Source organism: Atractosteus spatula, chromosome 4 (assembly GCF_055471065.1).
Source record: "Atractosteus spatula isolate fAtrSpa1 chromosome 4, fAtrSpa1.hap1, whole genome shotgun sequence".
Classification (NCBI taxonomy): Eukaryota; Metazoa; Chordata; class Actinopteri; order Semionotiformes; family Lepisosteidae; genus Atractosteus; species Atractosteus spatula.
Window position 1 is genome coordinate 37530798 of NC_142709.1, and position 17021 is coordinate 37547818.

Here is a 17021-nt window from a genome sequence, read left to right on the forward strand (position 1 = left end):
AGAAAAAGCAAGTGATTAGGTTTATGAGCAATCTAATTACTTATTCGTTTAAAACGCTATATAAAATAAAGTTTATTATTAATTTGCTGGACAGAGCGGTGAACATTATTATGCATAAGACAAAGATAACGATCCTGATCAGTTTAGAAATCTGTGTACGCTGTAAGGTTTTTACTTCTTAAACTTTTAAAATACACGTTTCGAATAGAAAGAAATCCTCTTCCTGGTACAGTCGCATGAAGAGAGAGGCGAAACAGCCCTACACAGCCCTGTCGCAGTACACGAATATAATCATATCGTTATTAAATTCTTTAGATACGCGATTCCATATTATATTAGCAGAAAAGCTTAAACTACCACTTTTTCACACGCTATTTCACATGTTAGTTAAATTTAATTTATTTATATATTATATATTTATATCTCTGACCAAGGGAAACGTCTCATTTTTTCAAAGAAATGTTTGTTCACAACGGCGACTGTCAGAAGATAGGACACAGCGGCTCAGGCACCCGCTGAATGGAAAAGGGGCACTTTAATGTTCTGTATGGCTAATACTAAAGCCAATACTAATATTCAATAGTTTAATATCCTTTTCTGTATGTTTAACAATAGTGGGTACTGGCCTAATTCGTCCCTGCTCCCGTTGTTAGGTGTTAATGTGTTGTTAAGTGTGAATTTGTACCTGTTTCCCTGAGGTCTGGCTTTTTTTCTGGAAAACCATAACTGGTCTTGTCCAGATTGACTGTCGGCGCCCAGGTCTGACAGTGCTGCTCCAGCAGTGCCAGGTTCTGGCGCAGCCTCTGTTCTGTGGGCGACAGCAGGACCAGGTCGTCTGCACAGAGCAGGAACTCGATTTCCATAATTAATGCAGATCAGTAAATCAAGGGACAAAACAATTATTGCGCCCGGGTCCTCAATGGGCTTTGACGTGCTAATGCGTTGGTTTAACAGTCCGGGTTTGGCAAGCCTCTAATGTCTCCCGACTTTGAAAACCAAGTAATAACTTAACTATATGTGCAAACGTTTCATATGTTGCTGTTGTGGATGCCTGTGGAGTGTATCTTATTTGCCGCGCGCCCCCCCCCCCACTCAATTCAATTCAATTCAAGGTGTTTTATTAGCATGGCAGATGGGTTCAATCAGTGTTGGGTATTTACTTTGCTTTGAGATTCCACTTTTAAAGGTGATATATAAATTTTTGACTAAAATAAATTTATATCTTTGTCTTCTAAGCTCTCTGTGTACAGTAGAGCCTCCTGTCCAGCCAGCACATGTCCACAGACATTCACAACAGCGACATATCATAAAACGTTTGCACATATAGTTAAATTATTAGTTGTTTTTCAGGAAGTTAAAAAAAAAACACTTGAACTACTTATACATTCTCTCAAAATAAAAAAAAACTAATAATAATGTAACATGCCACTGTTTGTTCATGAACAAAGTTATACTGAGATTTCCTAAGATACGCGATTAAAAAAAAAAAAAAATTTGAATCCCCGGCGGAACACATTCCATAAGAATCAGCGCTTTTACAGTATATATCGCCTTTAAAGGTGGCTTCTCAAAACGCTTTACAGGATAAAAACAACAAGAACAGCAACAACAACAATATTGTATTTCATTGCACTTTGAAAACCAAGTAATAACTTAACCATATGTGCAAACGTTTCATATGTTGCTGTTGTGAATGCCTGTGGAGTGTATCTTATTTGCCGCGCGCCCCCCCCCTCTCCCTCAATTCAATTCAATTCAAAGTGTTTTATTAGCATGGCAGATGGGTTCAATCAGTGTTGGGTATTTACTTTGCTTTGAGATTCCACTTTTAAAGGTGATATATAAATTTTTGACTAAAATAAATGTATATCTTTGTCTTCTAAGCTCTCTGTGTACATTAGAGCCTCCTGTCCAGCCAGCACATGTCCACAGACATTCACAACAGCGACATATCATCAAACGTTTGCACATACAGTATAGTGTGCAAAAATGCACTTTATTTACTAAAAATAAGACAAAGATATGTATCAATTTATGTTGCATTAGCCTGATTATGATTAAAAAAACACATATAATTAAACACGCATTTGCGATTTAAATCAAAACACGATTTAAATCAATATAAATGTTTATATTGTATCGCATACTGTCCAGCCTCCATTTCTCTATAATAATTTACTCTATTACACACACACACACAATAGAAGCAGGAAGCAGAAGCAGGGACCGTTGTCAGAAGGGAAGAAGGTGACTATTCATTGTTATCAAAAATGACTCAGAATTGATCATGTTGTGATATTTTGAAATATAAAAGTCAATTGATTGTCCATAATATCGCGATTCTATTTTTTCAAAGAAATGTTTGTTAAAATAAAAGTCCAGCACCAGCTGGATTTGAACACACAACCCGTGAGTTGGTAAGCGGGCACATAGACCAGTAGGCTACAGGGGAAGTCGCATGAAGAGGGAGGCGAAACAGCCCTACACAGCCCTGTCGCAGTACACGAATATAATCATATCGTTATTAAATTCTTTAGATACGCGATTCCATATTATATTCCCTATTAATCAAATTCTAAAAGTATGCTTGTTGACTCCGGTATCTCTTTAGTTAAAGACTTCGATGCTTAAAATGTTTAGGGAGAAATGGAATACTGGTGTGTATTTTTTCTTTAAAGTACCAAGACCAGCCATATACAATACTGTATGTTTATGTTCCAAAATTAATATCGTTTATGGCCTTCACACGCGTTACAGTATGCTCCTATTCTTTTTATGCTCAGCTACTAAGACTTCCCTTCAGTGGTAAAATTCATTATCTACAACGGGCACAGCAAAGACGTTTACTGTAAGTCTTTCTACGACAGACCAACGGACCACGAGTGCCCCTGTCGGTCAACCAATCACGTACTGCGGTGCCGCGCGTCATCTTGCGTCACAATGCGCGACGCCACCTGCGGTACGTGTCTGTAACGCGCACTTTGAACGGCTGCATCTGTATGTGTAACATCATGGTCCCTTAACCATTTAAGAAAATTACAATCTGAAGTATCATTAGAACCTCACCATCTTATATTACTTATGTTGTCCAATTTCAACAAAGCCCTCAAATACTCTGATAATTTGTAAGGCATGGGCATAAGAGGAAACCCCCCTCTCATATATTTGGAGTTAACTGCATCAAGGGGTCCTGAATAACCCACCGGGCAATTCCTACCTCCATGGTTCTGAGCCAGTGCAGGAGCCCAGAACCCATTTATTTCATGTACATACAGAAATTAAAACAGTTGATCCGTCTGAAGGAATCCATTTCCTGCAAAAGAGCTTGTTTCAAATCATCAAAAGTTTCTGCTGCAGAGGTCAAGGAAATTTTGTCGTTAGACTGCTCTACCCCCCCCCAAGCAAGTCTGTCACCAGTTAAGCTTGTTCTGAGAAGGAAACTATCGCAATTTCCTCACAATCTTTGGTATTGAAAGCCCTCGAATAGCCTGAGATCTATCCTCAGTGAGTCCCCTTTGTCCTTTAGTAATCTTTGTCTCAGATAGATCACAATTTTCAAACAGATTTGTGCTTTATAACTGGCATTATGTCCTTTCTTTGTCAGAAGATCTAATACTTGAAGTAACTCGGCCTTATCGATTCCCTCGTCAGGGGAAACTATCAGAATATCATAAACAGGTGTCCCCCACCCACATCTATATTTGAAACTGTACAGTGCTTCCCATACATATTGTAACAGCTTGAGTCTCTTTTAAACAAACCTATGCCCCCACTATCACTGTAGCCTCCTGCCGCCCGTTGGAAAATGTTATATCACACCTTTTGTTGTTTTAGTTGATAAACAAGACAATTGTGCTCCTGTGTCCCACAATAGAGGAACCTGGACACCATTTACTGCACACTGTAAGATTAGTTCTCTTGTATTTAAATCCTGAGATAAACTTGGGGAGGCTACAGGGGGGCTTCCTAGTTTAAATATATTATTGCACGCACAGCTCTTTTTTTCAGCTTCTGACAAGTTCTTTAACTGTGAAATCAAGCCTTTTTCTTACAATTTCTCAAAAAAAGCCCTGTTTCTTTACAATAATTGCACATCGAATTATTTGGTAACTTATCCTGCTTGATTTGGCCCCCCTCGCCCTGCCGACCAGTGGAGACACTCCCCATCTGAAATGCACGTACTTTAGCATACATGCCCACTTCACTTTCCTCGCTTTCCTCTACTCAGTCGCTCAAACTTCATATTGTCATCTTCCTCGATATCAGGAAAGCGCAACTGTAGCATCTTAGCTATATCTGGTTTAAGCCCATTCAGGTAAATCTGTTTTATTACTACAGAGGTATCTTCATTAAGCTCTTCATCTCTTGCTAAACCTGAGTATTCAAGCCACAGCATAACAAACTTCTCTATGAAATCTAACACATTCTCACTCTCTTTCTGTTGACAAGCTGTAACTTTCTTCCAGTCCGTCCTGGGTGGGTAGTATTCTTTCACACCATGCTCCACCCCTCTTCTTTATTTTTTCTCGCTACATATGTTCACAACGTGCCATCCTGCTGTTCTCCTACCCTCATTAGAATCATAGCTGCCTCTATAGGTATATATACTGCATTTATCTTTTAATTCCTGTAGAGCACTCCATGTTTGCTACATTCCTGCCTTAAGGTAATGTAACTCCTTAACCCAGCAATCCACATCCTCAGGCTTGGGATTATATTCCCCCCCCCACTGTCTTCTGATACTCGCTGGCAAGTTCTACCTTCCCCTGCTACCTCTTGTGAAAGGCAATCCTTGTAATCCCTTATCCTTTCTTCCAGTAAATATATTTTTTCATGACAGAGGTGGCTCAGATTCGTCTCTATCCTGATCATATCATGTTTCACCCCAATCGAATTCCCCATCGGGATAAGGCCAATCTGGGTATTTATCCCAGTCCTCAATTTTATCCTGCAAGGGTTTTAGATCTGGATATAGTTTAGGCACTATACCGTCATTACGACACTTTTCCCATTCTTTAGGTTTCCCATCTTTAGGTTTTCAACTTCCTCCTTACAATCTCTGAGATATTTCTCAGTTATTTCATTATTAGCAAATAAGATCACATTTCTGTCAGTCAATCCTCTATCGTGATCCGATCTACAAAAGTTTTGCGCACCAGGTGCCTCAGTCCTGGGTTTACCGCACAAAACGGGTGGCATGCTATCAAAGACAATTCCTCTATCTCGACCCAATCTACAATATTTTTATAGACTAGGACTTTCCAGATGTTCACACACACACCTCAGCTCTTTACTTACTTTTGTACTCACTGCAGTTCAGGAAATTCCATTTGAAGCCATGGAGAGGAGAAGGGACTTTTATAAAGAGGAGTCCTTACCTCTTCAAAGTAGCATTGCCTTGCTTTTCCCCTCCATTGCTTCGTCAGAGCTCCATCAGTGAGAGCACCCTGCTCGCAGTGCCAAAATTGTTGTGCCAAACAAAAGGCATCAGCCGAGAGTTTGTGTGTTGAAAGTCGTCTTTATTTCATATGCAATAAATGGGAGTCTTGCTTTTGGACACAAGACTCAAAAGACCACACTTACAGTGCTCTTTTATACAGTGAAACAAACAATACAAGATACACTCCCACTTGACGCTCTGCTTGCATTGTGGCTATATATGGTCATTCTAGAAAGCTGACCAGTACATATATTTTCTTTACTGCCGGCTTGCGTGACAAACAGCCCCTTCTGCTGAATAGACCATTTGTTCCAGGAGAGGTCACTGGTCATTTCCCTGAGAACTATGCCAGCTATGCGTAAAGACCCCATGTGGTTATGTTATCTTTTGAGACCAGACATCCTGAAACGGATTTAGTCAAATATAAGTAAAAAGATACATAGTTAAGAAGATATAATACAAACTTTTAGTAAAACTTTTAGTTAATTCCCTCAAGTTGCAAGAGTTCACTACTTCAAATAAAATTGGTGAAACCATGATATTTCAGATAGAGGATTTACTTTACATCTAGGGCATTAATCTACAATTTTAATCATATTCCTGATGCCTTACAGTTCTATCTATAAATAGCAGAGGCATTACCACCACCTTGAATTACTCGTTACCAACTCATAGTCACCAAATGTTATTATAATTTATAAAAAATTGATAGAACTGAACCACCAAATTCTAGCCCAAGAAATCTTACAGTACTTCATTTACAGTTTTGGAAGTAATATTTCAGGACTAAATTTGAAGAATAAACTAGAAAAAAATTGCATTTAAGAGTTTGGAATGAGAAAGTAAAGCCTATTTTAACTTGTTACTATTCTTCAAATAAGCAACACAATCTCAAAAGCAAATGCTATTGTAATGGAGTAACTGTCTCTCAGAGTTGCCTGTGTCTGTTTAAAGCAAAGGTTTAGGAACACTCTAGAAAGAAAATCAGTGGTGTTATTTACATGATGCTTAAGGAACCCATTAAGGTTTAGAGAAAAGGGGAAATAAGTTAAGCAAGTAGCAATTAAATATTTTTTTTGTTTTATATATATTTTCCCTTAGACAAGCTACTTTTGCTTAGCAGTGTTCAGTTTAAATAAAATGAAAAAAATATTTTTGTTGACAAGTTTCTGCTTTTATTTCTATCAAAATAACCTTTATTTCACAATATAGCTCTTACAGTAAGTACATATTCTACACAAGTACACAAGCTATGTAATTCTACTATAATACAAAAGTTCTTCAAAAATGTGATTTTCCTTTATCAATCAGAGCAAGTGATTCTGAGGCTGAATTTGCTCTTTAAAAGGGTCCCTCCAAGCCCTATCACTTGCTGTTGCCCATGTCTTTTTCCTGTCCCGGCTTTGAAACTGTGGTTCTCCAATCCTCCCTTGGAGCTCAGGGAGCAGGATTTTTTTCCTTAGTACAGGGCCCAAGGTCCCTTCCAGCACTCGTGGAGCCGTGGAGAAGCCCCATTTGGTGACGTTATGCTTCATTCTATCTCTGAGGTTTGCAAGGATCCTCTCCTCCAGCTCTCCACTCTGTGTTGTGCTAGACAAGACTGTTTCCCATGTTCCACAGTCCTTGTTTTGTTAGGAACAACAGCATTCAAAGCAAGTACTGTGTCCCTTTGTCCAATCCAGTCAACGCCAGTCCCAGCAGGATGCAGTAACTGAGCACCACTCCCATTCCCGGGAGTTGCATAGGGTTAGGAACAAGTAAAGGTTTATTCCATGCTGAAAAGAGACGAAAAGAAACACAACATTTCAGCTGTGGAGCCTATTTCAGATGTGAGAAAGACAGGAAAGTCAGCAACTAATAAAGCATGGGAGAACAAAAGCCAGGAATGGAGATGAGGTGAGAGCAGGAGAGGGGCTGAGTGGGCACTCAGGTGGTGTGAAATCGAGAGAGAGGTGAAGAGAGGTATGAAGTCAAAACACCTGCAAATGAATAGAGAGGATTAGAAGAAAACAAGTCTGTTATTGAGAGAAGAGGGAAGGTATGATTCTAGTTTCAGGATAATTCTGGTTTCAGATGTCTTTCTGCAATAGGAGTTGAGAATACCCCTCTTGCAGAAACACAGACTGAGAGATCAGTATGATCGTGGTTGTTAGAAGTGAAATTAGAAACTATGGACTTGGAGAGATATTTGATCCTAACAGCCCTGACATGTTCCTTGATGCGGTCTCCCAGACTCCTTCCTGTTTCCCCAATCTAGATAGCTGGGCGTTTTCTGTAAAAGATGCAGCATCAGGTCTTCTACACGGATGAGTCAGTCTTCAGCCTGTTCCATGCACACAGGAGGGCCAGTTTCCATCAGTATATATTATCCTAGCCATGCTGAAAGGCGTGGGATATATTCCGCTTACTTCTTATTAATTACTATTAATTTTGTTTCAGGTACATAACGTTTTAAATTAAAACAAAATTAAACTAAATTTAGCAGTCATTTTAAATTAAATGGCCAGCAGTCATGTCACCCTGCAACTCACAATTGATAGCCCACTGAAGCAAAAAAGGTGGGAGCCTGGTCAGTACTTGGATGGAAGACCTCCTGGGAAAAACCAAGGATACTGGTGGAAGAGATGTTAGTGGGGCCAGGAGTGGGTGCTCACCCTGTGGTCTGTGTGGGTCCTAATGCCCCAGTATAGTGACGGGGACTCTATACCGTAAAAAGGTGTCATCCTTCAGATGGGATGTAAAACCAAGGTCCTGGCTCTCTGTGGTCATTAATAATCTCAGGGCGTTTTGTGAAAAGAGTAGGGGTGTAATCCTGGCGTCCGGGCCAAATTTCCCATTGGTCTTTACCAATCATGGCTCCCTAATAAGCCCCATCTATGTATTGGCTTCATCACTCTGTTCTCCTCCCCAATGATAGCTGATGTGTGGTGAGCATTCTGGTGCACTATAGTTGCCATCGCATCATCCAGGTGGGGGTACAAAGTCCCCATTACCTGTAAAGCGCTTTGAGTGGACTGTCCAGAAATCACTATATATAAGTGTAAGCAATTATTATTATTACATTTCACATTTTTTATTTTCATTTTTAAATGAACATTTACAAGCCTTGTTTCAGCATATATTTGTGATTTAAAAAAAACTAATATAATTACACATTGCATAATACACAGGTCAACAACATAATACATACAGTAATTTAAATAAGAAAGATTTACAGAACTTATACATTTCAGGCACAAAATGAAGGTGGCAACCCATGCTTTGTTGGAAAAATGTAACCTCAGCCCAGAAAGTGTCAGTATTCTGGTTGATTAGCAGAAGACACAAAAAACAGAGTGAGTGTCAAACAGAAAAAGTTGCATAGAGTTACAAAAAGACTTAGACAAAATCATAGACTGAGTAAACACTTAGCAAATAAAATTTAATGTTGATTAATGAAACTGATCTACACTTGTAGGAGAAATACACATCATACCATAAATATTACACTAGAGATGCAGAGCTACAGGAAACTATACGTGATAGGGATCTGGTAGTTTATGTAAACACTTCTATGTCCCCATCAAGGCTCCAGTCCATAAGAAAGAGATTGTGAAAGAGGGTTGCAGCCAATCCCCTAATCAAGCCACCAATTACCATCCCATAAAGGATTGATTCATTGCTTTACTGGCACTCTGATATGGAGCTACTGACTGCCTTGTGGTGATCAGTTCAGTGTCTGACCATGTCTGTGTAGCACCAATGCTTGTTAATAAGACAGAATTAAGTGTTGCTGTGCTTTCCCAAATGAGGCCCCATCTCTCTGTTCATCTCTGTGGTGCAGCCACAGAGAAACTATTCATGCAGGCTGATTTAAAGATGTTTTCTTTTGATAAGGGACAGCTCCCAAATGGGGATGCACTTAGCTAAGCCTGGCTATCATGATCAATGGTCATCCATTGGCATCTATCTGTCTAGGGAGTGCCAGATGGACATCTGGACTGCATTCCTAAGTGTCAGGAGTAAGTGACTCATATCTCACTTTGATCAACCAATCAGGAACTGGTTGGGCCGAGTAACCCACGTGGGTCTCTGATGCCCATGAAACTTTCAGCCAATGAACGAGCTGAAGTTCCTCCAGGTAAAAACAGGCAACACAGAGGGCCTGAGACAAATTCTAAAGAGAATTCTAAAGAGAATCTCTAAGGAGAATTCCAGGGGTGGGAGACTATTCTGAAGAATTCCAGGGCAGGACGGCCCAGGAGCAGAAAGGCTCCCAAGGGCAGGACATTCTCACAGCGCGCCTCCTGACCATCCTGAGACTCAGCCCCGACAACCACGGAACGGCCAGTGTGTCTGAGTGCCAGAACTTTCCTTTGTTCTAAGAGTCGAGAGCGGAGGTTGCCAGAGAGTAACCAAAAGACCCACCCAAGGTTAGCATCAGCAGCAAGCCTCGTGAACAGGTCGGAACTGTGGACAGCTGAATCACTATTCAGAACTAGCGCTTCATCAGAAACGAACCAGTCCTCTTCCTGACTTGCTGGGACCCACAGTCATCTTTTCTCCTCTGCACAAACTTCGCTAGTTAAAGCGAACACTAACTAGCCGGTGTTCAGAGAGCATCAGCAGCGCACCGTCGCAAGCCGCACAGCACAGCCTGGCACGGAGCCAGAGAGCCCGCAGGAGATCTGAATCCCCAGAGATTGGATGAGTATTCAACTTCAATGCATTACAGCTCGAGAATTCAATTGTTATCCCAACCAGTTGATATCAATTTAATTCCTAAGAGTTATGTACTTGTTTTGAGTATCCAATGTAGAAGTTATAACCAAGTTCATTTTCGAAACGGTCTAAATGAATGATATACTGAACGTATGTCCTCTTGATATATGTAACTCTTCGTAACTGATTGAATATACAGATGCAGCCATTCAAAATGCGCGGGCGATACCGCATTATTTTGCTGTGCCCTTTACGCAGTCTACCGCGAGTTACCGGTAAATACCGCTAGTTACCATAAATTCTCCTATAATACCGCAAGTGAAATAATAGTATCCGGAATTTCCGCAAGGTGGAGCTAATAAAGCTCAACCTCTCATGTTTGAGTTGTCACCATCAATGTCTTTAACGAAGATATTACTAATAGGTATTAATAACGAATGACCTTGGACAAGCTGTAAACTCAAAGTATTGCCCAGTTCCACATTCTTTTTTTCATTGACCGTCTTTGTAAAAGTAACACCACAGCATTTCGCAATCACGCATTTGTTTCCAATCATGCAAAGTACAGTAATTTTTGAGAATCGATTCACCATGCCTTTCACATGCTCATAAAAGAGATTGATTTAGGAACATAAACATATTACTGTATGCAAACTGTACTGTATACAGTATGTATATGTATATTTAATGTCTTAACTGTGCCTGTTTAAGTATTGAATATTTATATGGAATTTTACCACTGAAGGGAAATCTTAGTACCTGAGCATAAAAAGAATAGGAGCATACTGTAACGCGTGTGAAGGCCATAAACGATATTAATTTTGGAACTTAAACATACAGTATATGGCTGGTCTCGGTACTTTAAAGAAAACATACACACCAGTATTCCATTTCTCCCTAAACATTTTAAGCATCGAAGTCTTTAACTAACGTAATACCGGAGTCAACAAGCATACTTTTTAGAATTTGATTAAAAGGGAATATTATATGGAATCGCATATCTAAAGAAATTAATAACGATATAATTATATTCATGTACCGCAACACAAGAATAGTACACGCTGTACATTGTCTGTTGCAACATAAATTGCAAAAATGCACTTGGAATCTGTCCAAGCCCTACTTTGTCAGGCATTTTCTTTTACTGCAACGGACATAAAAACTCCCTTGCTTTTAACAGAGCGTTTCATAATTTCTAACTACGAAAATTATTTAAACTCCGACACTTATCATTCAACCAGAGCTCGAAATGTCACAAGGATCCCCTAGAGCACAGCAAAGACTGTATTAAAAGAATCGCATATCTAAAGAAATAAATAAGATATAATTATATTCGTGTACTGCGACAGGGCTGTGTAGGGATGTTTCACCTCCCTCTTCACATAACCTTCTAATGAAAGACAGTCCACCCCCCACGGACAGGAAAAGTGCCCACAGGCACTTCAACTTAATATGGTCAGTAACGGTTAACAGTAACATGGTCAGAAGGAGCACGTACAAACGTTTCCGAAATAACCACATGTAAGACTCTGATGCTTAAAATGTTTAGGGAGAAAGTGGAATACTGGTGTGTATTTTTTCTTTGAACTACCAATACCAGCCATATACAGTCTGTAACGTAGGGATTTCTATATGTCTTTATTTAGTGGTTACATTAGTGACAAAGGCTAAACCTTTAGCTTCAGTAACGCGTACATATCTCCCCTTTTTATAAAACGACATGGTTGAAAACTGTTCCAGAGCCACTGTTGTTTCATCAGTGAAAAGTACATCATGAAATGCCTCTCCCTGTTCAATCCACTGGAAAAAAGAAAAGGAGCATAAAGCGTCTGATGGTCATAAACGATATTCATTTAGGAACAGCATCAGAGATATGTTTTTAACTGCACTGCATCAGAGAGAATACCATAGTGTTTTTTTTTTTTTTACTCCCTGGCGGAAACTGGCTTCCATAATAATCAGTATGGCTCAGAGATTAAATAAAACTTCACTCGCACCAAACAAATGTATATTTCTAAATATCACAACATGATCGAAATGAAGTCTTTTTAATAACAATGAATAGTCACCTAGGCGTTACAATATAAACATTTATATTGATTTGAAATCGCGTTTTGATTTAAATCGCAAACACGGGTTTAAATATACAGATGCAGCCATTCAAAATGCGCGGGCGATACCGCATTATTTTCCGGTACGCTGTACGCAGTCTACCGCGAGTTACCGGTAAATACCGCAAGTTACCGGTAAATACCGCTAGCAAAATAATAGTATCCGGAATTTCCGCAAGGTGGAGCTAATAAAGCTCAACCTCTCATGTTTGAGCTATAGCCATCAAAGTCTTTAACGAAGATATTACTAATAGTATTAATAATAAATGACCTTGGACAAGCTGTAATCTCAAAGTATTGCCCTGGTCCACATTCTTTTTTTCATTGACCGTCTTTGTAAAAGTAACACCACAGCATTTCGCAATCACGCAATTTTTTCCAATCATGCAAAGTACAGTAATTTTTGAGAATCGATTCACCATGCCTTTCACATGCTCATAAAAGAGATTGATTTAGGAACATAAACATATTACCGTATGAAAACTGTACTGTATACAGTATGTATATGTATATTTAATGTCTTAACTGTGTCCGTTTAAGTATTGAATATTTATATGGAATTTTACCACTGAAGGGAAATCTTAGTGCCTGAGCATAAAAATAATAGGAGCATACTGCAACGCGTGTGAAGGCCATAAACGATATTAATTTTGGAACATAAACATACAGTATATGGCTGGTCTCGGTACTTTAAAGAAAACATACACGAAACATGGTTTCATTATGACCAGAATCGGTCTTGAGATATTTTTACCTTGATTTACAATATTTGAGAGGTATGTCTTGACACTGATACTACATAAATACTGCTCACGTATATGTTTCTAGGTTTATATTATGCATTTCATACGGTCAAATTACTTTTGAGCAACTGATAAGAAGCGCGAAACGGTATGCCCAGGGCGTTCTAGTTTTCGTTTTGTTTTAATGCAGTGCAGTGGATTGATTAGAGATATCAAGTACATACAAGTCATTTTTTAAATGTTGTAGTTCGTCTTGTAAAAATGTTACGAGTACATCATCTGTCAACAATTACACAGGTTCTGTTTCCATATTGCGGATTTTGGTTACGTAATATTATTTTCTAATTTCACGTTGTGAATATATGATTTGGGCAAACAGAGCCGCAAAGAAGTACATTATGGGTTGTTGTTTTTTTTTGCAGTTTTATCTAGAACAAGCGATGCTTAAACCTTTGTCTGATTCTTGTGAAACTATCCACACGACAGTTTCAGTACCTAGGAGTTGACTTCAGTGATGTCACTGATTGGATGTTTCTAAAAATCCATCCTCTGTAAAACGTCTTCTCTAGTTGTCCTGCATATGTATTCGCTAATGAAGCTGTGTCTTCTGAGCCTGGTTCTCTACATTTCTGTATGAACCAGCTTAGAGGGCTAAAGACAGCTTGTGTTTAAATTGAGTGTAAGGTAATTTATGCTTCTAAAGTCATGGTCAGCACTTATTATTGTACTGTGCTATAAACTTGTTCTGTGCCTAATTACATTATTTTATAGCTTTATCAAATCTGTACATTGTCTGTCGATAATGTTTCTGTAGTGCTTTCTCAGCCCTCAGCATGTGACCGCGCTAGTGGCGCTGTGGGTTAGTTTCCTGACTCCCATGTCACATGGTCTGTGATTGAATCCCATGGAACTATGACTTTATTTTTTAACAAACATTTCTTTGAAAAAATGAAACGTTTCCCTTGGTCAGAGATTAAATAAAACCTCACTCGCACCAAACAAATTTATATTTCTAAATATCACAACATGATCGAATTTAAGTCTTTTTAATAACAATGAATAGTCACCTATGCGTTACAAAATAAACATTTATATTGATTTGAATCGCGTTTTGATTTAAATCGTAAACGCGTGTTTAAATATATGTGTTTAAAGGCGATATACTGTATAAAAGCACTGATTCTTATGGAATGTGTTCCGCCGGGGATTCAAAAAATTTATTTTTTTTAATAGCGTATCTAAGGAAAATTGCAGTATAACTTTGTTCATGCACAAACAGTGGCATGTTACATTATAATTTGGGTGTCTCCTCTTGCCAGAAAGCTCTAAATTGCATTTTGAGTGCGGTTTTTGACTTTTTCTAAATTGCAACCCATAAATAAAGCTGAAACAGTTTAGACTTACTGTATTCTAAACTGTATTACAACAGCACATTGGACAATGCAACGTAAATTGCAAAAATGCACTTGGAATCTGTCCAAGCCCTACTACGAAAATTATTTAAACTCATCTTTAAATAAACTTTATTTTATATAGCGTTTTAAGCGAATAGGTAATTAGATTGCTCATAAACCTAATCACTTGCTTTTTCTTTTTATTTAGGCTCAGATTTCAACTATAGATCGTATTATTAATAACCATAATAACAACCAACCAACAAAAACAACCATATAAACATAATACCAACCAAAAACATAGATAACAACCACAATACAAAATCAAATATATCAAACCATTATACTCTCGCAAATTCCTCCAATTATCATAATCCCGCCCCTTATGCAAAACCAAACCCTCCTCCCATCCCAGTTTATCCTCTTTATCATAAACAAAATCCACCTCAATTTTCAACATAAAGCATTACACAAAATCAATACCTCAACACTCCATACTCAACAACGATAATTCACAAACAGCCAGAACATGTAACTCCTCATTCCCAAACAGACCTCATTTCCATAGCCCCGCCCCTTATGCAAAACCAACATCCCTCCCCTGTTCTCTCTCTCCCCTGGCGTTTGTAATCGTTTTTATTTTCAAATAAATTTTGGCAAAGTCATGTATTTTAAAAATCTTAAGATTTTTATATTTATGTCTTTATTTAGTGGTTTCATTAGTGACAAAGGCTAAACTTTCTTGGAAAAATGTCTTTTATGTAAACCATGTTTGCTATTAATTCATTCAGGGCTAAAATATGTTCATTGTCTTCAAATGAAAGAAGGGTTCCTTTTGCCGTGGTCGGGTTGAAATTAGAAGCTTGCCACGCCCGGACTGTTACACCAACGTATTAGCATGTTAAATCGATTTCATTGAGGAGCCTAGCCTTTCTTAACTAGCACTGTACTTACTGGGTTTTTGAGGGGGGGAGGTGTCTTTCGCTGTGAAACCAGGTCAGAAAAAAGACGATTAAATTTAATAAACGATTAAGGGTATTTACCTTGTAATCTGTGGTTTACATCTACTGTATTGTTTTGAGATGCCACTTTTAAAGGTGATATGTAAAATAAAGTTTTTTTATTATTGTTATAGAGAAACATGATCAGATTTTCCCTGGTTCAGAAAAAAGACGATTAAAATCTGTAATCTTTGCACTTGTACAGTATGTCATCAGAAAATACAATCAGTTTCTGCTTTGTGTAAGGATGGTGTCAAAAAGTAATCTAAGTGGTGAGAAAGTGTGCTCCTCAAAGCGGTTTACAGCATAAAAACAATAACAACAATAGTGGCTGGGCAAACGATTTTTTTTTATAGAAATGCAAAATGAGATACTGTATAATGATGTGCATGAACAAAGTTATACTGCTATTTTTCTTAGATACGCGATTAAAAAAAATAAATTTTTTGAATCCCCAGCGGAACACATTCCATAAGAATCAGCGCTTTTATATATCGCCTTTAAACACATATATTTAAACACGCGTTTACGATTTAAATCAAAACGCGATTCAAATCAATATAAATGTTTATTTTGTAACGCATGGGTGACTATTCATTGTTATTAAAATGACTTAAATTCGATCATGTTGTGATATTTAGAAATATAAATTTGTTTGGTGTGAGGGAGGTTTTATTTAATCTCTTACCAAGGAAAACATTTCATTTTTTCAAAGAAATGTTTGTTAAAAAAAAAGTCATGGTTCCAGTGGGATTTGATTACACACCATGTGACATAGGAGTCAGGAACCTAACCCACAGCGCCACCAGCAAGGTCACATGCAGAGTGCTGAAAAAGCACTACAGAAACATTATCAACAGACAATGTACAGCGTGTACTATTCTTGTGTTGCAGTACATGAATATAATTATATCGTTATTAATTTCTTTAGATACGCTATTCCATATTATATTCCCTTTTAATCAAATTCTAAAAGTATGCTTGTTGACTCCGGTATCTCGTTAGTTAAAGACTTCGATGCTTAAAATGTTTAGGGAGAAATAGAATACTGGTGTGTATTTTTTCTTTAAAGTACCAAGACCAGCCATATACTGTATGTTTATGTTCCAAAATTAATATCGTTTATGGCCTTCACACGCGTTACAGTATGCTCCTATTCTTTTTATGCTCAGGTACTAACTTCCCTTCAGTGGTAAAATTCCATATAAATATTCAATACTACAACGGGCACAGTAAAGACGTTTACTGTAAATCTTTCTACGACAGACCAACGGACCACGAGTGCCCCTGTCGGTCAACCAATCACGTACCGCGGTACCGCGCGTCATCGTGCGTCACAATGCACGACGCCGTAGCCAATTACCTCCGGTATGTGTCTGTACCGTGCACTTTGAATCGCTGCATCTGTATATCTTTTGTATTCTGATAACCCTCACGATAAGATCTGTTAGGTTTACATGCATATTCTATGTATTAATAAATGTATCCTCGTGTATTAGTACCTGTGTGTGTGCGTTGTTTGAGTTATATCGCATCGTTGGATTCTAAGGCCATTAAAAGAATCATTTTGTGATTTACTGCCACAATTAATAATTGTCCCCGTAAATGCCCAAACCCCTACAGAACTGGTG